Genomic DNA, 18613 nt, shown 5'->3' on the forward strand with positions numbered 1-18613 from the left:
ACATATATATATATACTTTCCTTTATTCCCCTAACACCCAATGTTGATACTTACTAGAGAATTTGAAACCATTCTTATTTTCTAAAATTAGCATTATATTTCTCTTTAACTGCTGCTTTAGCAGTGGTGGCACATATATTATTATTGTCAAAGATTACAGTTATATCATGACTTTTTAAAGTCCACAAATTGGACATTTTCTCTTTAATTTCAGTAATGCAGTATCAGTATATATTTAAGCATATATTATTTCTTTTCATTTGTTCTTCTCTTTCTCCTCTTCTTCCTTCTCATCCTCATCCCCTTCTTCTCCGAAATCTTGCTGGAGTTTCTGAATTTGATGGTTTGCTTAATCAATTCTGGGAAATTCTTAGCCCTTTTCTTCTTCAGATATTCCCACTCTCCTAGTCTCTCTATGATCTTCTTCTGTAACTCCACTGAGATTATATTAAATTTTATCACTGTTTTCTTACCCTCTTTTTAATTTTTATATCTTTTCTTTGTGCTTCATTCTGGATATTTTCTGTTGTGCTATTTTCCATTAAATTAATTTTCTCTTTAGTTATGTCTAAACTGCTTCTCAATCTTTCCACTGAATTTCTAATTTTAATTTTTATATTTTCACTTCTAGAAAATATACTTGGTTCTTCTTAGCCAATTTTGATAGTTTCTTATTATTTTTTTATAATTTTAGTATCATATTTTATTTCTTTGATTATTCCTTAAAGCATTTTTACATTCTATAGCTGATACTTTGAATATAAGTAGACTTTTTGGTCTGTCTGATTTTATAGCTTGCTGTTTCTGTCATCTCTCACTCATGGTGGATTATTTCCTCATGTATTTATTGATTTTTGATGGTGAGCTCATGTTTGGGAACTTTATCTGTGAGTGGATTTGTTTTGGCAGAAGCAGGCCTCTGGGAGAACACCTGACTCTAAACCACTTACATTTTCTTCCTTTTTTGCTGCAAAGGTTTTATAAACTATGGCTTCAAATCTGTATGATGGTGGAATTATATTAAGGAATTCTGAAAAAGACTTTTTTTTTTTTTTTTTTAAATTACATGCTACCTAAGGCCTTGATCCAAATAAGCATTTATCCCCACAACCTCCTTCTGTAAGGTGGTTCTTTTCTTTTTTAACCAATGAAGTGTCAACTATGAGTTCCATAATTTTATGAGTAGAGACTGATCTAGTGTCCTATGCTACTTAGATCTCTGGATTTGTCTCCGATCTCCCACATGAAGGACTTCTAAAATCAAAACTCTAAGTCAGTAAAATCGGCAGATAATCCCACAGCAAAGAATTCCCTTACATTTTTGTGAGCTCAACATACATATGTTTATGCTTGTGTGTGTCCAGATCTTTTAGGTTTGCTATACCAGGAAGGGGTTTCCTAAATATCTAGTCCACCTTTGAGTGAAAGCAGAAATCCTTACTTGGATGGTTCTTAATGTTATTTGAGGTGTTTAATACAAAGGTCCATTTGATCATGACTTACACAAAAGCCTCCACTGTCTTCCCGTCATACTTAGAATGATATCCAACATCCTCACTATGGGTTGGAAAGCCTGGCAATGTCTGACTTTCTGCTATCTCTCTACACTTATCTTCTCTTACTTACCTTTTCACTCATCCAAAACTACTGGCTTCTTTGCTATTCCTTGAGTATGGTCAAGCATGCTGCTGCCTCAGGGCTTTTGTACTTTTCTGCCTACCTGGAGCTCTCTCTAGATAGTCATTTGCCTTTGACTTGCATTCCGTTTTGGTCTCTCACTTGAGTGACACCATTCAGAGATGCTTTCCACCCTTTGTAAAATAGCATCCCTCATCACTCTCTATTCCCTTTCTCTATTTTATTATTTTTTTATAGCACATAAAACATTATATAGCTGTTTATTTGTGTATTTACTCTTACTTCCTAGAATATAGTCACTACAAAAGCTTGTCAGCCTTGTTCACTGCTATATTCCCAATGTCTTAACACATAATAGATACTCAAATATTTGTTGAATGAACAGATAAATTTCACCAGCATTTTAATAAAAAAATTGAGTCATTCCCTCTTAGTAAGGGAGCTATTTTCTGGGGCATGTATCTTTGAAACTAATACTAAAAGGGTATCATGTAGCACATGGGATCATTTATTTTTATTAACAGGTCAATTCAGTTTTTACAAAATGCACAATTCCCAAGCAGCTGCTTAAAATTGTGGAAACTCATTTTTAAGCTGTTTCCTGCAAGTACGGTTGGTAGCGTTAAATATTTATTAAGTGCCAGGGTGCTAAATTAGGTGCTGGTGGAGAGTGACCATGTTTCAGTTCAGTCAGTGTGGGTCCAGGGAGCACAAGGAGGTGAGGTACGGAGTTGGCCTGGTCCCTTTCCTCAGAGCCTTCAGGATTCACTCCCCAGATGGTGGTAGGGAGTTTTAGAGAAAGTGGAAGTATTATACGTTGAGTGTTTCAGTGGCCCTGAATGTTCCTGTCAATTCGGATTTCCTTGTTGCAAAGAAAATTTAGACAAAGTAGTTAGGAAAAGACCTTATCTTGGGCCACCCTGTTGTTCTTGCAATGGGCTGGGTGCTTCTAAGTAGTAGGAAACTTAAGAGCTTCAAGTTATAAGCATGCCATGTATTCATGAAAATGGAAATTCTAACTAATTGTGCTCAATAAGCAGTTGTTAAAGTATGTTCCTGGGACTGTGTTTTGCTTTGACAATTGTTCTCCTGGTTCCTTTAATTCCTCTGAGCCCTGACTTACTTTGGGCCAAAATTGCTTCCAGTTGCAGGTCAGCCTTCCTAGGCTACAGTGACATCTCGTATGCGCATTAAACTGTTGAATGACTTCTATAAATCACCAATTTCTTGCTGATCTTAACCTCTGTTTTGTCAGCCATTTCTGGAAAAGCATGTTGAGTCTTTATAAAACTGATAGTTTCGCATTAATGTTATACCCTCCTTTTGTTTCCTTGTTGCAAGTTCAGCTCTACCACCTGTCCATCTCAGTCATTCATGATGGATGAAAATTGTCCACCAGGGCTGAAATGAATGGCAGAAAGAGGTCGCAGAGGGGTAACAATCCACAATGGAGAACCATAATCAGCTCAAGGTGGTGCAGTGGAGACCCCTTGGCTAAGAAGGTGGGCTATGTGGTGTAGTGAAACTTACTGTCTGAAGCTGGGTTGTACTGTCTCCAGTTCTGGCTTGAGTTTAAAAGCTTGCACAACATGATGAACATAATGGATGTCATTGAATTGTATATGTAAAAAGTGTTGAAATGACAAATGTTTTGTTTTATATATACACACTCATACTTACATGTATATAAACTCAAACAAAACCCACTGCTGTTGAGTTGATCCTAACTCATAGTGACTCCATAGGGTTTCCAAGGCTATAAACCTGTGTGGAAGCAGACTGCCACATCTTTCTCCTGTGCAGCTGCTGGTGATTCCGAACCACCTGACCTTTCGGTTAGCAGTTGATCACTTTAACCACTGTGCCACCAGGACTCCTTTTGTGTGTGTGTGTGTGTGTGTGTGTGTATATATATATATGTGAATAGTGTCTTAGTCATCTAGTGCTGCTATAACAGAAATACCACAAGTGGATGGCTTTAACAAAGAGAAGTTTATTCTCTCAAGTCCAGTAGGCTACAAGTCCAAATTCAGAGCATCAGCTCCAGGGGAAGGCTTTCTCTGTTGGCTCTGGAGGAAGATCAGTGTCATCTATCTTCCCTTGGTCTGGAAGCTTCTCTGCACAGGAACCTCAGGTCCAAAGCATGCGCTCTGCTCCTGGCACTGCTTTCTTGGTGGTAGGAGGTTCCCATGTGTCTCTGCTTGCTTCTCTCTTTTATATCTCAAAAGAGATTGGCTTAAGACACTATCCAATCTCGTAGACCTCATCAGTATAATTGCCGCTAATCCATTTTGTTACACCATAGTGATAGAGTTTACAATACATAAGGAAATCACATCAGATTACAAAATGGTACACAATCATACAGTACTGGGAATCATGACCCAGCCAAACTGATACACACATTTTTTGGGGGAAGTAATTCAATCCATGACCAATAGTAACACTATAGGACAGAATAGAAATACCCCATAGGGTTTCCAAGGAGCGGCTGGTGGATTTGATTGCTGACTTTTTGGTTAGCAGCCTGAGCTCTTAACCCCTGCGCCCCTGGGCTGCAATATATATATATACATATATCTACATACATATACAAACATATATGTTATATATGTATTTATACAAATACATGTATATATATGGAAACCCTGGTGGCATAGTTGTTAAGAGCTACGGCTGCTAACTAAAAGGTCAGCAGTTTGATTCCATCAGGCCATCCTTCGAAACTCTATGGGGCAGTTGTACTCTGTCCTAAAGGGTCTCTATGGGTCGGAATCAACTCTATGGCAATGGGTTTGGTTTCTTGGTTTTAGGTATATATATATACACATATACACATACCTATTAAAAAAAAAACATTGCTGTTGAGTCGATTCCGTCTCATAGCAACCTATAGGACACAGTAGAACTGCCCCATAGGGTTTCCAAGGCTGTAAATCTTTACGAAAGCAGACTGCCAGATCTTTCTCCCACAGAGTAGCTGGTTTGTTTGAACCACTGATCTTTCGGTTAGCAGTCAAGTGCTTTAATGACTGCATCACCAGGGCTCCTCATATATACTTACATATACATACATTTGTTGTTGTTGTCAGGTGTTGTCAAGTTGGTTCCCACTCGTAGTGACCCTATGTACAGCAGAATGAAACACTGCTCGGTCCTGTGCCATCCTCCAACTGTTGCTATGTTTGAATCCATTGTAGCAGTCACTGTGTCAATCCATCTTGTTGAGGGTCTTTCTCTTTTTCATTGATCCTCTACTTTACCAAGAATGATGTCCTTCTCCAGAGGCTGATCTCTCCTGATGACATGTCCAAAGTATGTGAGATGAAATCTTACTATCCTTGTTTCTAAGGAGCATTCTGGCTGTACTTCTTCCAAAAAAGATTTGTTTGTACTTCTAGCAGTCCATGGTATATTCAATATTCTTTGCTAACACCTTAATTCAAAGTTATCAATTCTTCTTTGGTCTTCCTTATTCACTGTCCAGCTTTCACATGCATATGAGGCAATTGAAGATACCATGGCTTGAGTCAGGTGTACCTTAGTCCTCAAAGTCACATCTCTATATATACGTGTGTATGTGCATATTGTTGTTTTGTTAGGTGCTGTCGAATTGGTTCTGACTCATAGCAACTTATGTACAACAGAATGAAACACTGCTCGGTCCTGTGCTATCCTCACAATTGCTGTTATGCTTGAGCCCATTGTTGCAGCCATTGTGGCAATCCATCTTGCTGAGCGTCTTCCTCTTTTGTGTTGACCCTCTACTTTACCAAACATGATGTCCTTCTCCATATACATATGTATATATGTATATGCATATATATGCACACACATATATATTTGTATATATACGTACATACATATTTACCACTATTAAAATAACTAAACATTAGCTATGTACTATAATGAATCATTTCACCATTTTGTAAAAACGGCTTGAGGGCAGTGTCTGACTTCCTCTACATTCACAAGGGTGAAGAAGAATCAAGATCAGCAGCACAAGGCTGATTCCTATGAGGCGGAGGTCAGACATGCCTCTTCTCTCTGCCATCTTTACCAATTCTGACACTGTCCCTCCCCCAGCACTCTCTACTTCTCTCCTAGGTTAGATAATTCATTGCAATGGCCACAAAGAACTCACAGACAATACTCACAATTATGGGGTTTATTAGGGAAGTAACAGGTTACAATTCAGGCTCAGAAATACTCAGGATATAGTTCTTCCATCAGGAGAGCTTCTTCCCAGCCGTGCTCACAGGCACACCTCTCTCTGGTCCTTAGCCTCTGCCCAAAGATACTCAGCTTTCTTGCTCTGTGGGCCGAGAAGCCCACTGTGCCACCTCCTGCCAGTCTCTCCTGCTGGTCCCCCCGCCAGTCTCTTCTGTCATCATACTCTGCCACTGCTTCTTGCTGTCTTCAATGTTACATCTCTCTGTTTCTTGGGTCCAGGAGCTTTTTAGTGTGGGGATCCCTGGTCCAAAGGACACACTCTCTGCTCCTGGCTGTTTTTCCTTGGTGGTAATGGGATCTTCTCCTTCCAGCCTCTGGGATGGCTCATTTTAAGCTCAGCAGGATGGCAAAAACTGACCAATCCCTTTGGTGGGCCACAATTACCCTATCACACTGTCCCACCCAATCACTTGGGTGGGAGTTACAAGACCATGGCTAGAAAGGCCACACAAAAGTGACTGATCGCACCACACTTTTGATTTAGGAAAATATTTCAGAACAGTATTATAAAGAACTAGTGTATAGGGTGGCTTTGACCAGAGTATAGCCATACTAGGTGGAATTCTATTAATACAACTGCCTTTAGCTGAGTTTTTACAGTTTGTACATCTGTGGAAAAGACCACAAAGAAGCTGAATATCATCAGTCAGAACAAGGTCAGGACCCAACTTGCTCATATGCAAGTTCAAGTTGAAGCTGAAAAAAATTAAAACATGTCCATAAGAGCCAAAATACAACCTTGAGTATATCCCACCTGAGTTTGGAGACCATTTCAAGAACAGATTTGATGCACTGAACACTAAAGACTGAAGACCAGATGAGTTGTAGGATAACATTAAGGACATCATGCATGAAAAAAGCAAAAGGTCATTAAAAAAGAAAGAAAAGACCAAAATGGATGTCAGAAGAGACTCTGAAACTTACTCTTAAATATAGAGTAGCTAAAGTGAATGGAAGAAATGATGAAGTAAAAGAGCTAAACTGAAAACTTCAAAGGGTGGCTCAAGAAGACAAAATAAAGTATTATGATGAAATCTGCAAAGACCTGGAGTCAGAAAACCAAAAGGGAAGAACATGCTTGGCATTTCTCAAGCTGAAAGAACTGAAGAAAAAATCTAAGCCACCTAGAGTTGCAATATTGAAGGATGCTATGGCCAAAATATTGAACAATGCAGGAAGCATCAAAAGAAGAGGAAGGAATACAGACAGTCATGTACCAAAAGAGAATTGGTTGATGTTCCACTGTTTCAGGAAGTAGCATATGATCAAGAACCAATGATACTGAAGTCCAACTAGCAGTGAAGGTATTGGCAAAAAACAAGGCTCCAGGAAATGACAGAATATCAACTGAGATGTTTCAACAAATGGATGCAATGCTGGAAACATTCACTCATTTATGTCAAGAAATTTGGAAATAGCTACCTGGTCAACCACCCATGTGCCTGTCAGTTTGTCGTACTGTGGGGGCTTGCGTGTTGCTGTGATGCTGAAAGCTATGCCACTGATATTCAGATACCAGCAGGGTCACCCATGGTGGACAGGTTTCAGCTGAACTTCCAGACTAAGGCTAGGAAAAAGGACCCACCAGTCTACTTCTGAAAAGAATTAGCCAGTGAAAACCTTACGAATAGCAGCGGAACATTGTCTGATATAGTGGCAGAAGATGAGCCCTCCAGATTGGAAGGCACTCAGAAGATTACTGGGGAAGTGCTGCCTCCTCAAAGTGGAGTCAATCTTAATGACATAGATGGAGTTAAGCTTTTGGGACCTTCATTTGCTGATGTGGCATAACTCAAAATAAGAAGAAACAGCTGCAAACATCCATTAATAATTGGAACATGGAATGTATGAAATATAAACCTAGGAAAATTGCAAATCACCAAAAATGAAATGGAACAGATAAACATCGATATCCTAAGCATTAGTGAGCTGAAATGGACTGGTATTGGCCGTTTTGAATCAGACAATCATATGGTCTACTATGCTGGGAATGACAGCTTGAAGAGGAATGGTGTTGCATTCATCATCAAAAAGAACATTTCAAGATCTATCCTGAAGTACAACGCTGTCAGTGATAGGATAGTGTCGTAGGCTGGGTTCTCTAGAGAAGCAAAACCAGTGAAGTGTATAAATATATATATAGAGAGAGATTATATCAAGGAAACAGCTCATGCGATTGTAGAGGGTAGAACGTCTCAAGTCCATGGATCAGGGTAGAGGTCTCTCCCAAGTCACACAGCTGCAGAAGCTGGCAAGCCCAAGATCGGAAGGTCGGAGAGCAGGGCTCCCACTCACAAGCTGTGCAGATTGACGAATCCCAGGTTCGGCAGATAAGCTGACAGCTCAAGCCCCAAGAACGGGAGATGAGACGACAGGAAGCAGCCGCAGGATCCAGGGAGAGCAAAAAGACAGAACATCTGCTTATATACAGATGCGGGCCACACCCCCAAGGAGACTCCCTTTCATCTGATTGGCTGCTCACAGTATATTCAATCATGGAAGTGATTACATTAAAACACGGAGAATCATGGCCCAGCCAAGTTGACACACAATCTTAACCATCACAGATAGTATCCATATACCTACAAGGAAGATCAGTTAATACGACTATTATTCAAATTACTCACCAACCACTAAGGCCAAAGATGAAGAAATTGAAGATTTTTACCAGCTTCTGCAGTCTGAAATTGATCAAACATGCAATCAGGATGCATTGGTAATTACTGGTGATTGGAATGCAAAAGTTGGAAACAAAGAAAAAGGATTGGTAGTTGGAAAATATGACCTTGGTGACAGAAACAATTTGCTGGAGATCACGTGATAGAATTCTGCAAGACCAATGACTTCTTCATTGCAAATACCTTTTTTCACCAACATAAACATGGAGCTTGCCAGATGGAATACACAAGAATCAAATTGACTACATCTGTGGAAAGAGAATATGGAAAAGCTCCATATCATCAGTCAGAGGCCAGGGGGTGACTTCAGAACAGACCATCAATTGCTCATACACAAGTTCAAGTTGAAACTGAAGAAAATTAGAACAAGTCCACGAGAGCCAAAGTACAACCTTCAGTATATCCCACTTGAATTTAGAGACCATCTCAAGAACAGACTTGATCCACTGAACACTAAAGACTGAAGACCAGACAAGTTGTGGAATGACATGAAGGACATCATACATGAAGAAAGCAAGAGGTCATTAAAAAGACAGGAAAGAAAGAAAAGACCAAAATGGATATCAGAAGAGACTCTGAAACTTGCTTTCAAACGTTGAGTAGCTAAAGCAAAAGGAAGAAATGATGAAATAAAAGAACTGAACAGAAGATTTCAAAGGGTGGCTCAAGAAGACCAAGTAAAGTATTATGATGACATGTGCAAACAGCTGGAGATAGAAAACCAAAAGGGAAGAACATGCTTGGAATTTCTTAAGCCTGAAAGAACTGAAGAAAAAATTCAAGCCACGAGTTGTAATAGTGAAGGATTCTATGGGGAAAAATATTAAATGATGCAGGAAGCATCAAAAGAAGATGGAAGGAATACACAGAATCATTATACAGAAAAGAATTGGTCGACTTTCAACCATTTCAAGAAGTAGCATATGATCAGGAACCAGTGGCACTGAAGGAAGAAATCCAAGCTGCACTGAAGGCATTGGCAAAAAACAAGTCTCCAGGAATGATGGACTATCAATTGAGATGTTTCAGCAAATTGATGTAGGGCTGGAAGGGGTCACTCATCTATGCCAAGAGATTTGAAGACAGCTACCTGGCCAACCGACTGGAAGAAATTCATGCCTATTCCCAAGAAAGGCGATCCAACTGAATGTGAAAATTATCAAACACTATCATTAATACCACGCTCAAATAAAATTTCCCTGAAGATCATTCAAAAGCGACTGCAGCAGTGTATCGACAGTGAACTGCCAGAAATTCAGGCTGAATTCAGAAGAGGACATGGAGCCAGGGATATCATTGCCGATGTCTGATGAATCTTGGCTGAAAGCAGAGAATACCAGAAAGATGTTTATCTGTGTTTTATTGACTATGCAAAGGCATTCGATTGTGTGGATCATAACAAATTACGGATAACACTGCAGAGAATGGGATTTCCAGAACACTTAATGGTGATCATGAGGAACCTGTACATAGAACAAGAGGTAGTTGTTTGGGCAGAACAAGGGGATACTGCATGGTTTAAAGACAAGAAAGGTGTGTGTCAGGGTTGTATCCTTTCACCATACCTATTCAATCTGTATGCAGAGCAAATAACGCGAGAAGCTGGACTATATGAGGAAGAACGTAGCATCAGGATTGGAGGAAGACTCATTAACAACCTGCATTATGCAGATGACACAACCTTGCTTGCTGAAAGTGAAGAGGACTTGAAGCACCTACCGATGAAGATCAAAGACCACAGCCTTCAGGATGGATTACACCTCAACATAAAGAAAACAAAAATCCTCACAACTGGACCAATAAGCAACACCATGACAAACAGAGAAAAGATTGAAGTTGTCAAAGGATTTCATTTTATTTACATCCACAATCAACACCCAAGAAAGCAGCAGTCAAGAAATCAAACAATGCTTTACATTGGGAAAATCTGTTGCAAGGGACCTCTTTAAAGTGTTGAGAAGCAAAGATGTCACCTTGAGGACTATGAAAACAATGCATCATATGCATGTGAAGGCTGGACAGTGAATAAGGAAGACCGAAGAAGAATTGACACCTTTGAATTGTCTTGGTGAAGAATATTGAATATACCATGGACCGCCAAAAGAATGAACATGTCTGTCTTGGAAGAAGTACAACCAGAATGCTCCCTAGAAGCAAGGATGATGAGACTATGTCTTACATACTTTGGACATGTGTCAGGAGTGATCAGTCCCTGGAGAAGGACATCATGCTTGGTAAAGTACAGGGTCAACGAAAAAGAGGAAGACCCTCAACAAGACGGATTGACACAGTGGCTGCAACAATGGACTCACACATAACAACGATTGTAAAGATGGCACAGGACTGGGCAGTGTTTCGTTCTGTTGTACATAGGGTCGCTATGAGTCAGAACCAACTTGATGGCACCTAACAACAACAACAACACCTGGCCAACTGACTGGAAGAGATCCATATACATGTTTATTCCAAAGAAAGATGATCCAACAGATGCAGAAATTATTGAACAATATCATTAATATTACATCCAAGTAAAATTTTGCTGAAGATAATTTAAAAACAGTTGCAGTAGTACTTTGACAGGGAACAGCCAGAAATTTAAGCCTATTTAGAAGAGGACGTGGAAAGAGGGATAGCATTACTGATGTCAGATGGATCTTGGCTGAAAGTAGAGAATACTAGAACAATGTTTACCTGTGTTTTATTGACTATGTAAAGGCATTCGACAGTGTCTGTCATAACAAATTATGGACAACATTGTGAGGAATGGGAATTCCAGAACACTTAATTGTGCTCGTGCGAAACCTGTACATAGAACAAGAGGCAGTTCTTTTGAACAGAACAATGGTATACTGCGTGGTTTAAAATCAGAAAAGGTGTGTGTCAGGATTGTATCCTTTCACCATACATATTAAATCTGTGTGCTAAGCAAATAATTCAAGAAGTTGGACTATATGAAGAACACAGCATCAAGATTGGAGGAAGGCTCATTAACAACTTGTGATTTGCAGATGACATAACCTTGTCTGCTGAAAGCAAAGAGGACTTGAAGCACTTACTGATGAGGAGCAAAGACTACAGCCTTCAGTATGGATTACCCTTCAACAAAAAGAAAACAAAAATCCTCACAACTGGACCAATAAGCAAAATCATAATAAACGGAGAAAAGATTGAAGTTGTCAAGGATTTTATTTTACTTGCATCCACAATCAATACCCATGGACACAGTAGTCAATAAATCAAATGACTTAGTTTTCATGGGCCAAAGCTGTTGCAAAAGACCTATTTGAAGTGTTAAAAAGCAAAGATGTCACTTTGAGGACTAAGGTGCATATGACCCAAGCCATGGTATCTTCAATGCCTCATATGCATGTGAAAGCTGGACAATGAATAAAGAAGACCAAAGAAGAATTATAAGGTGTTGGCAAAGAAAATTGAATATACCATGGACTGCCAGAGGAACAAATAAATCTTGTCTCGGAAGAAGTACATCCAGAATGCTCTTTAGAATCAAGGAGGGTGAGACTTCAACTCATGTACTTTGCACGTGTTATCAAGAGGCTCCAGTCCCTGGAGAAGTTCATCACGCTTGGTAAAGTAGAGGGTCAGTGAAAAAGAGGAAGGCCCTCAATGAGATGAGTTGACACAGTGGCTGTAATAATGGACTCAAACATAGCAGCAATGGTGAGAATGGTGCAGGATTGGGCAATGTTTAGCTCTGTTGCACATAGGTTCACTATGAGTGGGAACTGACTGGACAGCACCTAAGAACATATGAAAAGATATGGGGCATAGATTGGCCTTTTAGGATACCCATCTATATAGAATATTTACACAATATGTATACTCATATAAGGAGATATACATAAGTTGTGTAAAAATTCAATTTAATTTAATATAATTTACTGATTGCTCACTACGTGCCAAGCAATTTTTCTGGAATACAAAGATAGATTAGGAATAGAGCCTGCCCTCAAGGAGTTCAGGGTGGCTAAATGGAAAGCAGACTTACTCCCTCACTCTTTTCTTGCAGGTGTGGGTGTAGTTTCCAACTCCCAAGAGGGGTTAAACCTTATTCATTTATTGCTTTAGCTACCATGTTGCTTCTAAAGTTGTCATTTGCTTGAGTTGGGTGGTAAATTATAGTTTGGATCTTCCCTTTTTTTCCCACAATAAGCTTTCAGCTAAAAAAAATCTCAACCCTGCAACTGATTTAAATAAATTATTGCTTAAGATCTTTTCTATTTCGGCAAATAACATGGAAAAGAATTATGTAATGTAAAAGACTGTTTAGTGTTAAGTGTTTAAACTAGATTCAATTCAGATTGGTTCCACCTCTCAAATATCATAGACAGTTTAAAACAGGAGGGGGTGCAAAAAATGCAGGAGGAACAAAGAGTAATGTATCAATGAACTGATGACAGCTTTTATGTCCTAGAGATAATCTCTGAAGGCAGAACGTGAACTGAGAGACACATTTAGTAGAAGCTAATCTCTAATCTCTTTCCTGGTATATTAAACTTGCATCCACTCAGCAAATAATGAATGCTGACTGTATGCCAGGCACTTTGCTAGGTCATGAGAACATGGAAATAAACCAGCTATAGTCCCTGTCTTCAAGGAAGCCGTAGTTTAATAAGGGGGAACTAATGATATAAACAAAGGTTTACCAAGGTTAAGAGAGGAAGGAGACAGGGACACACACAGAGAACAGACACATTTTCTTAAACCTAAAAATGTCCATATACAAAGATAATCCTCATGACTGATCAGACTATCCACTTCTATATGATGAATACTAGGATTTTTTTTTTTTTTAAACTTTGCTCATAGCATTTCACATTAGTCGTTTACTTCATTTGGTAAAACAGAGTACCTGCCATAGATCTGGATTCTGGTCAGAGTTCTGCCAGCTCCTCCCTAAGTGGCCTTGGGCTAGTTACACCATCTCTCTGAGCATCTTACCTCATCTGACATAAACAGAGTCTACTTATTACAGGAGGACATTGATATGAAAAAGCACTTTATAAATGAAAAGCACTATAAGGTATGACTATGTCCCTAACTAATCGACATTTCAGCTGGATGATCCCTAAATTTTCCAGTTGCCCATCTTGCACTTTCAAGAGAACAAGGGGTTTTAACTTAGGTCCTTGAATTAATGGTGGCTTGCAAGTTTTGGAGTACTAGCTAAGATTGGTGTACATGTACAGCACATGTATATTTTTCTAGTTCTACAGTTTTCTTCAGATTCTCAAAGTGGTCCATGGCTTCAAAATAGGCTAAAAACCACTGGTCTAGATAGCATTCTGGGGGATGTGGGGGTGTCTTATTTCTCTTCGTGCACCAATACCTATCTCAGTGCCCTGCACATAGTGCTGTTGTTTGCTGTCTTTGAGTTTGCCCCTAACTAATGGTGACCTTACGCACAACGGAACAAAATGCTGCCCAGTCCTGTGCCATCTCAATGATTGGCTGCAGATCAGACCATTGTGACTCATAGGGTTTCACTGGATGATTTTTGCAAGTACATCACCAGGCCTTTCTTCTTATTTGTCTTAGCCTAGAAGCTCTGCTGAAACCTGTTCAGCATCATAGCAACATGCGAGCTTCCACTGACAGATGAGTGGTGGCTGCACATCAGGTGCATTGGGGCAGTGGTGGCTGAGTGGTAGAATTCTCACCTTCCATGTGGGGAACCCGGGTTTCATTTCTGGCCAAAGCACCTCATGCACATAATGAAGTCTCCTAAATTTGTTACATTAATAAATATCAGAATGGATGTGTGTTATGATGACAAATATTAGCATTCAAAAACAAATCTGTCTTCATCCTAGGGAGGAAGCATTGAATTTTGATGAAGTCTGTCACTGGTTGTCAAATAAGAAGAGGTGCCATATTTGGAAGGCCTGGCGATTGTACAATTGTAAGCAATTTTTAAAAAGAAGTCCATTATTTATTTGCTTGTTTTTTTAATCAACTTGGGGAAGCTCCTTCTCTCCTCTTTGCTGAACTTGCAGATGGTTCTGTTTGTTTGATTGCGTCAAGGGTGAAGGCTGCTTAGTCATGCAGGTCTCCTAAAAACTTCCCTCTGAACACATGGAAGGATCTGGGGAACACATGCATCCCGCAGGAGAAGGTGCGGCCAAAAGGCAGGGGCAACTTCAGAGGAGTAGACAAATCTTTCAGTAATTTGCTTATGTCTTCTTTGTCTAGATATTTCTTACAAAAATGCAAATCTGTTAATACTAAAACTTTCCTGATACCTTTTCCTGAGGTCGTAAAGTTTAGATACATGCCTCGTAAACAGCAACAATTGAAACACGTGAGGAGCTCAGCTTGTCAAGCTGCATCACAGACGGAGGTGAAAGCGTAATGTCCATTGTGTCATTATTGTAATATTGAAAAACCAGAAAACAACCTAAATGGCCCTCAGTAGGAGACTGGTTAAAAGAAGTACCATGCATATTAACAATAAAATACTAGTAATCCATTAAACCGAACGAGGTATATGTAGTATAATAACGTAGCCCTTTAATAACTAAGATATATTTTTAAAGTGAAAAGCTCACAGCTTTTAAAATATTTTCAAATATTTATGGACTCATAAGAAATTGCAAAAATAGTATAATAAGTCCTGTGTACACTTTACCCACCCTCCCCCAACAGTACTTTTAAGATGTGTTTTAAAGAAAAACAAAATAGGTTGCAGAGTGGTATATATGGTAGGATCCTATTTATATTTTTTTTAAAAAAGGAAAACACCTAAAATTGTTGGCAACAGATATCTCTGGGAGATGGGTTATGATGTACAGCAGGAGGAGAAAGTGAGGGACTTTTACTTTTTAAATATCTGTACTATTTAATATTACTGTTGTTAGTTATGGTTGAATTGGCAATGACTCATGGTGACCCCATGTATAACATAATGAACTGTTGCCTGGTCCTGCGGCATCTTCACGATCGTTGGTATGCTCAAGTGCATTGTTGTGACCACTGTGTATTTTGGGTGCCTTCCGACCTAGGGGGCTCATCATCCAGCACTATATCAAATAATATTCTATTATGACCCATAGGGTTTTCACTGGCTAATTTTTAGAAGTAGATCACCAGGCTTTTCTTGATAGTCTGTCTTAGTCTGGAAGCTCCACTGAAACCTGTCTACCATAGGTGACCTTGCTGGTATTTGAAATATCGGTGGCATGGCTTCCAGCATCTTAGCAACATGCAAGCCACCACAGTATGACAAACTGACAGTCGGGTGGTGGTTAATATAGCTATCTATATCTATAGCCAAACCAAAACCAAACTCACTGCTTGAGCCGATTCCAGCTCATGATGACTCCAAGTGTTGCAGAGTAGAACCACTCCTTAGAGTTTTCTTGGCTGTAATCTTTTTACGAAATCAGATTGCCAGGCCTTTCTTCTATGGCACCACTGGTTAGTAGTCAGTGTACTAAATCTATATAGGTGTCTATATATCTATATATTGATATACATTTTAATTATCATGTATTACTTTACCCTTTTTAAATACTGGATGTAATAAATTGCTATGATGGAAAATCCATACAAGTTAATTTCGGCTTTAAAAAATTAGTTATGCTAAATAGAACAGATTTTAAAGAAATGGAAGCTACAATGCATGACTGTATTATGGACATTTGATGCCTACTGCCCTAAAGCTCACCACTACAGTCCTCACAGGATATGTCCTGTAAAAGGGCATTTTTCCTGAACCACACAACACATTTTTCATGACTCCATGGATTGCTGAACCCTTTAGGCAAGACTCGGCTACATACTTGGAAGGCAACGTATAAGGTATTTCTAAAGGGCCTTGGTTTCTATATTTAAGCGTAATTTACTGGCAGAATCATACTTTGCCCATTTCTCTCTAAGCCAGCTTTTGCATGGGCACGAACCACTAGTAGCTAGAATTCAAATCTGGCCATGGTATGCAATCTTGACTATTTTAAGCTCTCTGAGTCCTCATGTGCTTTTTATCAACCTTTCTCCATTCTGCAGCTATTTAAATTATCTGGTACATAATCAAAAATGCATTCCCAGCTGTATTGTACCAATCAGTAGTGGGTGACGGGGCCTTCTAGTATCATTTCTCTGTAAGCTTCAGTGTATGTATTTATACTCTCCATCCTATCTATTTGGAACCGTCCCAGACTCCACTGGCTGCTCCACTGAGGGGACGTGGAGTGGCGAGGAGAAAATGAAGGGAAGGCCACTGCAGCTGAAGGCCCAGTGTGTGCAACATAACACTCAATTGGTCATTGCTAATGTATTTAAACATTTGTTTATTGAGTAATTCATCTCTGCACATTAGGAGGTTGTTAATGGTGGTAGAGAAGAGTAACTGCTGTTTCTGTGATTAAGTTGAAATGAACACAGATGCATAGCTAACAAGACATGGTATTTATATAATATTAGTAAGTCATATAAACAGATTTTTCTTCCAAGAACGTTAACCAGAGACACATGAATCATTCATAGTGTTTATGAGAATGAATAAATGCTGATTCCTTAAGTAGAATTAGTGAAGACGTTGATTCATATGAAGAACACTGTCATTTCTACTTTCTGTTTATCAGAACAGCCTGAATTAAAGACAACTGAAAAAATACTCTATAGGCTACACTGGCAACATTCCCACTCCCTGAAACACAAACACACACACACACACGTGCAGGTACATATTCATTCATTCATTCATCCATTCAGCCAATATTTGTTGGGAGCCAACTATTGCCAGGCTCTATCTGTGAGGCTAAGGATTCAATGGTGAGCAAAAAATACATCCTGTTTCTGTTCTGTAGAGTTTACAAAGCCTAGGACAGAGACTGCCATTAATAAAGAATGCACCCAAATGATTATATAATTACTACTGAGTCAAGTGCTCTGAAGGTAAGGAGTAGGTTCTATAAGAACGTATAAGTCAAGAACCTGATTTAACGTGGGAGGGTCAGGGTAGGCTTTCCTGCTGAAGTGATGCTTGAATTGAGATCTGAGGATGACTAGAAGTTAACAGGATAGAAGAGTGTGTATGATATTTGGAGGTGTGTGTGTGTGTGTGTGTGTGAATATTGTGGTATGATTTGTCCATCACTGAGAACAATATGAATGAGGGCTCAGGGTGGGAGAGAAGACAAAGGTGATCAAGGAATTGAAAAGATGCTAGGTGGCTGGACCATAGAGAAATAGGGTCAAGAGGCTGAGTATGAAGTTGGGAAAAACAGGGCCCAGAACATGCAACACATTGTAAGCCTTGGTAAGAAATACATGCAATGGGAAAACTTGGAAGGATTCTAAGCATGATCACATGTGCTCCCCTTTCTCTACCCTTAACGCACATTATACCCAAAATAAAGAAACAAAAATATATGTCCAAAAGATAGTGGGACACTGTGTTATATTTTGTGGTGCTGATGTTTTCTTTGTTCCTCTTACTCTCCTCTGCTGAATTTCTTTTGTTAGTGGATTTTTTCTTCATTTCTTTTGTTTTTGTAGATTTTGTTTTTACTGGGACTTTATGTTTTTCTTCTTTATTTTGATGAGTAGGTTTGTTAACTTTCTTTGTGGTTACCTTGAAGTTTACCCTTATCTTCCTAGGTTTGAACCAGTCTATTATTACTTGGTATCACCTTGCCTTCCTTTCCATTAGAAGGTTCTATAGCTACACTGTTTATTCCTTCTTTTATTGTTCTGATGTTGTTGTCATTTATAGATTAACCTCTCTGGTTCTCTGTTGTAGTTCTTTTGGTTTTTGATAGCCCTTGAGAGTTCATTTCCTACGTTGGTATCCGGCTGGTATGACCCTTCGCCCTAGATTCAGCTTGTGGTCTGATGTTGTTTGTTCTCAGATCGAAAGACTCCCTTTAATAATTCTTGTAAGTTTGGTTTGGTTTTTGCATATTCCCTTAATTTCTGTTTATCTGGAAATGTCCTAATTTCACCATCATATTTGAACGAGAGTCTTGCAGGATATATTATTCTTGGCTGGCAATTTTTTTCTTTCAAGGTTTTATATATGTCATCCCATTGCCTTCTTGCCT

This window comes from Trichechus manatus, unplaced genomic scaffold (genome assembly GCF_000243295.1).
Source record: "Trichechus manatus latirostris isolate Lorelei unplaced genomic scaffold, TriManLat1.0 scaffold00080, whole genome shotgun sequence".
Classification (NCBI taxonomy): Eukaryota; Metazoa; Chordata; class Mammalia; order Sirenia; family Trichechidae; genus Trichechus; species Trichechus manatus.